General features: G+C 44.1%; 1 pseudogene; it reads left to right on the forward strand.

Moving 5' to 3' along the window:
- Gm7598 (predicted gene 7598) lies at positions 7,813-9,105 on the forward strand (annotated as a pseudogene).

A 9,995-nucleotide genomic window follows, 5' to 3' on the forward strand; every position in this document is an offset into this window, starting at 1 on the left:
GTGGTCTATATAGTGAGTTCCAGGATAGTGAGGATGAGAGAGAGAGAGAGAGAGAGAGAGAGAGAGAGAGAGAGAGAGAGAGAGAGACAGACCCTGTCTCAAAACAAGCAAGCAAGCAAAGGGACTGAGGACAAGGTGCATATTTTACACATCAAAGCAGACCTGGCTTCCATATTCTCCCAGAATCCCTCAGTCCCTACCTGGCATAACCTGCCCCCAACCCTGAATTTTCCAGCCCAGAGGCTGGGCTGCGCTTCCCCAGAGGCTCTTCACTATATAATCCAGGCATTTCGGTCTCTCCCTTTCTCCTCTTCTCCTTTTCTCTCTGCCCTTTCTCTGTCTTTTCCCCATCCCCTCCCATGGTGACTTCCCTGGGCTTGGTCCTTGGGCCCAATGAACTCAAGAACAGCTTCCCAATAAACCTGTATTTAATATAATCGAATCTGGTTTGAATTGGCTCAGGTCATTAGTGGAGAAATAACCTATCATCAAGGACTCCACCTCCAAGGGTTCCGACACTATCTTCTGGTACCCACGGCCACTTGCATTCATGTACACATACACATATATACATAATTTAAAAATTAAATTTTAAAAGTGAAAGTAAAAGTTTGCTTTCTAAGAAATTGATTTGTACAGAACGGTAAGGAGGAGAAGAAGGAAAAAAGTCTTGGCAATTATTTATAAAATCTCTTAAAAATTTCGAGGGCAGAGAGCAGTTATAACAGGCTGGCCTGGAATTCCAGGCACTTAATGTCCCTGCCTCTCCAGGCATCACAGGTGTCCACAACTAGACCTGATTTTATATTTTATCCTATCTTCTAATTCTTCCATTGGGTCTGTAGATACTATTCATCACAGTGACAGTATTTGATAGCTATATTTTAAGACCTTCCCAATAGCTAAAAGTAGCTTTTGTGTTCTCATTACAGGAAACAAGAATAATAGACCATGTATAGGTTCACTAGCTTGATTTTGACATTTCAAAAGAAAAGGTGTCATGGGGGCTGGAGAGATGGTGCTGATTAAAAGCACTTACTGACTGCTCTTCCAGAGGGCCCATGTTAGGTTCCCAGCACCCCTGTTCTTTGCCACAACCACCTGTAACTCCAACTCCAGGACAACTTGACCTCTCTAGCACTATACACATATTCATGTGGACAGTTGTACACATAGTTAAAATAATAAAAATATCTAAGTAGCAACATATCCAATATTGTGTACATTATAAACAACTGTAATAATCAATTTATATATTAGTAAGCATACATATTTGTATCCATTAACAAAAAGAGAAACAAGAACAATCTATAACAATCCAGAATTAAGGTAGAATAAGAAGAAAATGTGTGGTCGTTGCTTCCCTGGGAAATCAGCCACATGGTTATTTTAAAACACGTTATCATTTTGTGGGCTTGAAATAAATTGGGCTAGCTTAGTTTTTTGTTTTTGTTTGTTTGTTTGTTTGTTTTTTGAGATAGGGTTTCTCTGTGTAGCTCTGGCTGTCCTGGAATTCACTTTGTAGACCAGGCTGGCCTTGAGCCTGCCTCTGCTTCCCAAGTGCTGGGATTAAAGGCGTGTGCCACTGCGCCTGGCTGCTTAGTTTAAAAATAGTTGTGATTTCTTTTTTTTTCAGACAGGATCTCGCGGTATATCCTAGGCTGGACTCTCAACCGGTGATCCTAAACCTGAAGACGCAGTGACCACTCCCGGCTTTCAAGTCTCGACTTTTATTTTATTTTTTTTAATTTCCAAGTCATTTGTAGTTTGTGTCGAATAAGAAAGTTCCGTTTCAAATGTTCTAAAGTGGTAGCTAAGACCGTAAAAGAAAAAGGAGAAGGCGGTGATGACAAACCAAGAAATTAAAGGCGGCGGTTCAGGGAAATCGCTGAGTCAGGAGTCGGACAATCACGTGAATAGTTGGAAAAAAAAAAAAACCGAAACTTAGGCGGACCCAGCCTCCTGCCGCCTCCACCCCCTCTAGCCACTGTCACGGGCTGGGGAGCATAGAGTTCAGAGTATCCTTTGCTTTGTCCCGTGGGCGGGACCTAGGCTGAGGGTGGAGCACCTTAGGGCAGTGGGATGATTTTGGAAGCAGAGGGGCCCAGAATCTCCAGAGGCGGCGTTGGCTTTTTGTGTCCTCCGCGTTCCAGAGCCTTACGCTGCGCACGGAGGCCACGCCGCGCTGCCAAAAGTCAAAGCAACTTTGCTCATCCCGAAGGAACTATTGTACTTTTGAGCGAAAGACTCCCCGGCTCCGCTGCCTTGCAGGCATTCTTCCAGGAGCTTTCTCCCCCTGCAGGCCTGGGCTTTAAATGCAGTTTGTTTTTTTACCGTGGGATGCTGCTTTATTCTTTGCGTTGGCGCCAAGAGCAACATTCAAGCCCTATCAATTAATTATGGCCTTTTCGAGAAAAGGGGCTGTCCCTTAGGTCTACAGTTGGTGCTCCTGGCTTTACTGGCAGGCTGTGCTTTTGAAGTTTCTGCGTCCCTGCTCAGCCAGCATGCTATATACAAGCATGAGCATGCCAGGAAGCCCAGCTTTGGTTTGGGCTTAGCAAATAACTTACTTGGCTGCACAGAGACATCACCATCGTCTCCTGCACCTAATTTCCTTCAAAATTTACCAAACTGTACACTCAAAATATGTGTAATTTACATGTCAACAAAACTTGCTTCAAAAAGCACACTTCCAGGATTCACAAATCAGTGTCAGCCTAGCTTCTAAGTAACAAGTTAAAAAAATGGCTCTTTTAAAATCTATTATTCCTCACATTGGATAACTTGTCTGCTTTAAAATCTTGAGTTTCTATAGGTATAGGAACACAGTTCTTACTTGCAGAGTTTTTCATTAGCATATTCCATTCATATTTTGCTATTATAAAAACTGAAGTGGGAGCCGGGCATGGTGGTGCGTGCCTTTAATCCCAGCACTCGGGAGGCACAGGCAGGCAGATTTCTGAGTTCGAGGCCAGCCTGGTCTACAAACCAAAAAACAAAAACAAAAACAAAACAACAGGGTTGGAGAGATGGCTCAGTGGTTAAGAGCACTAACTGCTCTTCTGAAGGTCCTGAGTTCAAATCCCAGCAACCACATGGTGGCTCACAACCATCCCTAATGAGACCTGATGCCCACTTCTGGTGCATCTGAAGACAGCTACAGTGTACTTAGATATAATAATAAATAAATCTTAAAAAAAAAAAACAACAACAACAAAAAACCCTGAAGTGGGGAGCATCCCTCTGTTAAAGAACTGCAAAGATATATAACATCTTGATTATAGCAAGTTGAAATTTTGCAGACACAAAACTAAATTGTCGTGGGTTCCCTTAATAGCCATCCATTGCCCACCTAAGATGACATTGTGACTACCATGTGAAGTCTTTGGGGATGTATTAGATATCTAGCTTCCTCCAGCCCCAACATGAAGCATGTCATCCAGCTAGCTGGTATTTCCATCACTGTCTTTTAAAAAGTATCTCGATTTACAGTTTTATTTGATTTTTATAAATATAAAGACTTCATTAAACTGCTAGTGAATGCCAAAATGAAGCCTTCTGAAGCCTTTGTAGCAACTTGATTCTGGGTTCTGAGGCAGTGGTGGTACATATTTGCCTCCAGAATAATCTATCTCTTATTTCCTTTAAAGTGAGAGCTGTCAGATTTCTGAGTTCGAGGCCAGCCTGGTCTACAGAGTGATTTCCAGGACAGCCAGGGTTACACAGAGAAACCCTGTCTAGAAAAAAAACAAAACAAAGAAAGAAAGAAAGGAAGAAAGAAAGAAAGAAAGAAAGAAAGAAAGAAAGAAAAGAAAGTGAGAGCTGTGTTTTTATGTTGATAGCTGTAATACCAAAGAAAACACAACATCCACAGGCCACACTGGGGGTGGAGCCACATGCTTGTTACAACCAGCACTTGGGAGGCAAACATCGGAGGATCCCAAGTTCAAGATCAACTCAGGTTAGAGATGTCATTACTCACCATCATAACCATCCTTCCACACCTAAAGAAAATAACCAGAATGACAGAAAGGAAAGAAAAACTAAAAAAGACCAAAGCCCTGAATTAATCCACAGGCACTTTGTAAACCAAGCAAGGTGGCATACATCTAATCTCCACACTCAGAAGGTAAAGGCAGGAGGAGAAAAAGTCACCCTCAGCTGCAGTCAACACTGAGCTCCCTAAGACCCTGCCTCAAACCAAACTAATAAGAACCTGTAACATGCAAGTAGGCAGTAACACAGCATAGAAAGGAGAATCCCTGGTTAAGTGTCCAGGCTGCTACAGATCTGAATTCAGACTATAGCACCTTCCATTGCCAACCAATAGTGCTAAAATTAGCCATTTATTCTCTCTGTGCCTCTGCTTCCTTAGAGAGCTCTTGAGTAAACCAGTGTTAGCTGAGAGGGCGGCAAAGGAAAAACACTTTTGATCGGTGCCTTCAATCTAGTTGGGTCTCAATTATGAGCTGCTAGCTCATAATATTGTATGTAGAATTACTAAGAGAATAAGGATCACAAACATGGATCTTAGTGTTGTGGACCATTCAAATCCAACATAAATCCACCATATCTCAAACAGCAGGTCTATGCAGATGACAGAGTAGCTGAGTTCAAGGTCATTCTGGGACAAAACAAGTTCCAGATCCAAGCATAGTGGTACACACCTTTAATCTGGGCCACACCCTCTGCTGGAAACTTACATAAGGACATTGGAAGAAGGAGGATTCACAGTTCTCTGTTTGCATTTACTTGCCAGAACATCTGTTGGAATCTACTTCTGCAGAAGACCAGGTGAAACAACTAGCCTCAAAGGACTGAGTAACTACTAGACTATTGGATTTCCCATCCACAGCTGCCCATTAGTTGGACTACAGACTGTAAGTCATCACAACAAATTCCCTTACTATATAGAGACTATCCATGAGTTCTATGACTCCAGAGAACCCTGACTAATACAACTTCCCTGTTTGCCCTTCCAGTCCCACATAGGTAACCCATGGAACACTTTGTCTTATTTGTGATAATTTACCAATTCCTATAAATTGTGTGTAAACATTCTGAAGTGGCCAATCTAGGTTCCAAGACTTTTGGGAAAGCATACTAACATCAATTCCTGTATCCACCAACATTTCTATGTCCACACCATTCATTTGTAACATTAATTTGGGTCTCTGATCATTGATCATTGTTTGTCAGAACACGTTTCCTTTTTTTAATATTTTTATTAGGTATTTTCCTCATTTACATTTCCAATGCTATCCCAAAAGTCCCCCCTCCCCTACCCCCCCCCACTCTCACTTCTTGGCCCTGGCATTCCCCTGTACTGGGGCATATAAAGTTTGCAAGTCCAATGGGCCTCTCTTTCCAGTGATGGCCGACTAGGCCATCTTTTGATACATATGCAGCTAGAGACAAGAACTCCGGGGTACTGGTTAGTTCATATTGTTGTTCCACCTATAGGGTTGCAGATCCCTTTAGTTCCTTGGGTACTTTCTCTAGCTCCTCCATTGGGGGCCCTGTGATCCATCCAATAGCTGACTGTGAGCATCCACTTCTGTGTTTGCTAGGCCCCGGCAAGTCTCACAAGAGAGAGCTATATCTGGGACCTTTCAGCAAAATCTTGCTAGTGTGTGCAATGGTGTCAGCGTTTGGAGGCTGATTATGGGATGGATCCCTGGATATGGCAGTCTCTAGAAGGTCCATCCTTTTGTCTCAGCTCCAAACTTTGTCTCTGTAACTCCTTCCATGGGTGTTTTGTTCCCAATTCTAAGAAGGGGCAAAGTGTCCACACTTTGGTCTTCATTCTTCTTGAGTTTCATGCATTTAGCAAATTGTATCTTATATCTTGGGTATCCTCGTTTCCTAGTGCTCCCAAAAGCTCCTGTTTGTTGTATTAGAGTGGCATTGCCCCTTAATGTAAAGAAATAACAATTGAGCAATCTATCCCCTGCTTTAAATTGCATCTCCTTTTTCACATTTTCCATGTTTTTTATTTCTTCCTTGCTATCTCCATCTACTACACCTGGGCATACAATAAATCCTTGAGAAATTAATCCACTTCTTACCAAGATTATTCTCACCATTGCTGAAGGAAAGGGAACAATGCACACCAGTGGTTAACTTATAACATTCAACTTTTGGGGATAGTGTAAAAGAGGTATCTGTAGCCAAATCTAAAGCTGCACTTCCTTCTATAGTATGGATAAGACCAGAAATACCTAATTTTCTTTTCTGCTTGGTACCTCCTGACTGACCAAAGGAAAACAGATTTTATTGTGGGGCCCTGAGAGCTGACAGGTCACTTGGTTCTTTCCCCAGTGGCAAGAGGTTAACTCGTATGTCTTAGATCAGCAGTCCTCTGACCAATGTTTGCCTGTTCCACAGCGACTATAATAGCTTGGAAGCCTTTGTGACTCATAGTAACCAGAACCAGCTTGTTCACTTCTCTGATTACCGTATTCTCTAAAATCAATGTACCTGTCTTTTGGGGCTCTGGATCTTTTAGCCTTACGATTTCTTTAGAAATGTCCAAATTGATCACAATTAAAACATCGAGCATTTTGATTTCTGATATCTCTAGCTACAATTTACCATATGATATTGGCATTCTCAGGGTGCCCGCCCTGAGTACCAATATCAGTTGTTTTCCTTATCCATTCATCTACAGGGGCTCCACATGCTTTAAATGATCTGATTGCTCTCACATTCAGTGTTTACATTCTCAAAGGCCAATATTTCTATCAGTGACTGGATTCAGGGTCTGATATGGTTCTATTCACAGCTGAACTCAACCTCTGTAAGAATTCTGTAAAAGCTTCTCCAGAATCCTGTATTATTTTAGTAAGGGAGATGGATTTTTTCCCAGGTTCCTCAACCAAATAAAGTGGCAACATGACATTGTTCAATTTACACCATCATAATATCTGATTTGTTCATGTAAGTCAGCATAATGCCCTTCACCAAGCAGATGGGTCTTTGGTAACATTTATTCCCCTTGCTAAATTACATCATGCTACGTTTGTGGCTTTGTGCCTCCACCAGGTCAACCATTGTAATTGTTGGCCAGCTTCTAGAACAGCTGACACCAATCCCTTCCAATCTTATGGGATCACCCTATGCTGTGTAGCCCAGTTATAAATAACTTTGACAAGAGGGAATGTAACCCATACAAAACAATAGACTCTTTAAAATGCTTTAAATCTAGCATTTCTATTTGATGCCAGGTCAGTTCATTATAGACAGGAATACCATCATTAGCAGACATATGCTGGACAAGGACTAGGAAGGCTGAAGTTGGCTTTGTAAACCCAGCAAATCCTCTGGTGGTGTACTTGGTTGCACATTAACCCTTTGTGCCTTGCGCCTTGTCTCACCCAGGTGCTTTGGGCACCTGGAAGTGACAGTAAGTGGAGCAGGGCAGGTGGCATTTTATCTTCCACCCTATTTTTCATCGTGCAATACATGCCTGAACTCTGTTATCCTGCTCCCCCAGGCTCTTTTTGCTTCCCAAGCATTTCGACCTCTAGTCGCAAACTCTCTACGTGCATAGCCAACTCTGCAATCTTTTCTAGCAGAAGAGAATTGAGCGAACCTCCTGAGTTTTCAGCTTTCCCTCTAAACTTTTTCAGAATAGTATATGTGAACAGTACAAAGCAAAAACAGAAAACGCCAAGGGGAACAGAGTAGGAGACCACCCCAGCAACAGTAGCTGCCATCTTGCCAATTTTCTTTAAGCAACATGGCTAACCCCTCATAATCTGCTGTTTCTCTACCTCATTAGAAGCAGAGGTACCGTGATTGGAGAAACTCCCCGAGGACTAAGAGAACAGCTTCTTCACTTGTTCATTGAACAGGAAGAGAAGATGTTGGAACAGAAAGTTTTAAACAAATACTACCCACCTGACTTTGACTCAGCGAAGATCCTGAAACTCAAGCTACCAAAGGACCGGCAGTATGTGGTGCAGCTGATGGCCCTCTTCAACATGAGGTTTAAGACATGTGGAGAATACATCCACAAGGGGAAGAAGTTCAACACGCAAAAGGAAACAGTCCAGAGCGAGGCATAACTGGGCCTGCCAATCTTCCGATTCTACATCAAGTGCACATGCTGCTTGGCCGAGATCATCTTCAAGACAGACCAGAGAACACGGACTACACCTTAGAGCACGGGGCCACGCGCAACGGCCGGGAAGCTTCTGGAAGAGGAGGAGAAGCGCGTGCAGAAGGAGTGAGAGGATGAGGAACTGAACAACCCCATGAAGGTCCTAGAGATCCGGACGAAGGACTCCAAGCTGGAGATGGAAGTGCTGGAAAACCTGCAAGAGACCTGAACCGGCGGCAGGCGCACATGGACTTTGAGGCCATGCTGCGGCAACACCGCCTGTCTCAGGAGCAGTGGTGACAGCAGCAGGAGGAGGAAGAAAAGCAGGAGACAGCGACCTTGCTGGAGGAGGCTTGTCATTGAAGGCTTCCGGAGGACTCTGACTCAGAGGATGAGGCTCCACCTTCCCGACCACAGGCAGCTGTAAGACCCAACCCCACAGCCATCCTCGACAAGGTACCAAAGACCAAGAGGAAAAACAGAGGCCCTGTGCAGCAAAGCACAGTTGGCAGGCTTGGTTGTACCAAAGAAGGTAATGACGGAGGCCAGCAGGGGCTCAGAGCAAGCAGGTCCGGGTGCCAGCCGCTGGTGCCCCCAAGAGCAGAAACGTGGCCAACCCTACACCCCAGACACCTGGTGCCTCCTCTCTGAGCTAGCTGGGTGCATATGGGCACATCGAGGACAGAGAGACAGCTGAGCACCACTGATGCTCACCCTAGCATCATAGACCCAAGAAATGAGGAAATGGGATCAAGGAAACACCTTCAGCAAAGGCCTCTGGACCATTTCTGCCATGGGTCCTGACAAGGTGTGGAGAAGCAATGTACCCAGGCACCCCAGGACAGAAAGCCTGGTCCACTCCTTCAGGCCTTGAGTTGTGTGGAGCCTGTTGGCTGGTCCCTTCCTGCCACAGATCTAAACACTGACATGGAACAGGGGACAGTGACAATGGGCACCATCTCCCAACCATACACAAGGTCTGGGGCTTCACCTGCATGCAAGACAGTAGTACTGTAAAAAAAAAACCAAGAATAGAAAATGATTTGAAAAGCAAACAACAAAAAAGCAGTTACCCATTATGCCTAAGCCATGTTGGGTGCCACCTGTAGGCATGAATTTTTTGCAACCTAATTTTGATAGGGTTCAACCTCTTCTCTAGCCCACCACCCAGCAAGAGGTAGTGGAAGACAAAAGTTATTAGAATAGGGGGAAGTGGACCTGTTCAGCAATAGTTCTTTGGGGACAAGCTTGGTCTTCTTGGGCAGCATTTCAGTCCTGTAGCAAACATCATGACTCAGCAGCGGCAGACCCGTCCTCTAGGCAGGCAGATGCCAGGCAGCTGTAGTTCAATCCTGAAGAAACTGCCAGGCTCTTCATCTGGCTTTAGGAGAGGCCACAGAGGCGGCGAGGAACCTCATGAGCCATTCTTGGGTGAGTTTCTCTCAATGGCAGCGTTATCACCAGCTCAGCTCAACAGCACTGTGTAAGGTGACACCAATGCATTCGTGTCTTGAGCGAAGAAAGCAAACCAAACCAAGGCTCACTGCTCATCTCCCACTGGTCTGTGGGGGCATATTTATACTCCTTCATCAAGTGTCCTTTCACGTGTTTGCCTTAGCAAGACGTCCTTTCACCTGTGTGCCCCAGCAAAACATCGTTTGACATAACTAACTCTCCAAAGAACTAGAGGATTCCAGTTTATGTGGGTATGGGGTTGGGGATTGGGAGGGGCTAGTTAGTGAGTGTCATCAGAGTGAAGTTGCCCCATCTTTGAGGACTTTTACAAGTCAAACAAGATAAAAGGGATAGTGTTGATAGGTTGGAATGGTACCTGATATATGGTACTATGAAGTAAGTAGTACTTATTTTATTTTGTCATTATCATTGGTGG

This window comes from Mus musculus, chromosome X, assembly GCF_000001635.26.
Source record: "Mus musculus strain C57BL/6J chromosome X, GRCm38.p6 C57BL/6J".
NCBI classification, from domain to species: Eukaryota; Metazoa; Chordata; class Mammalia; order Rodentia; family Muridae; genus Mus; species Mus musculus.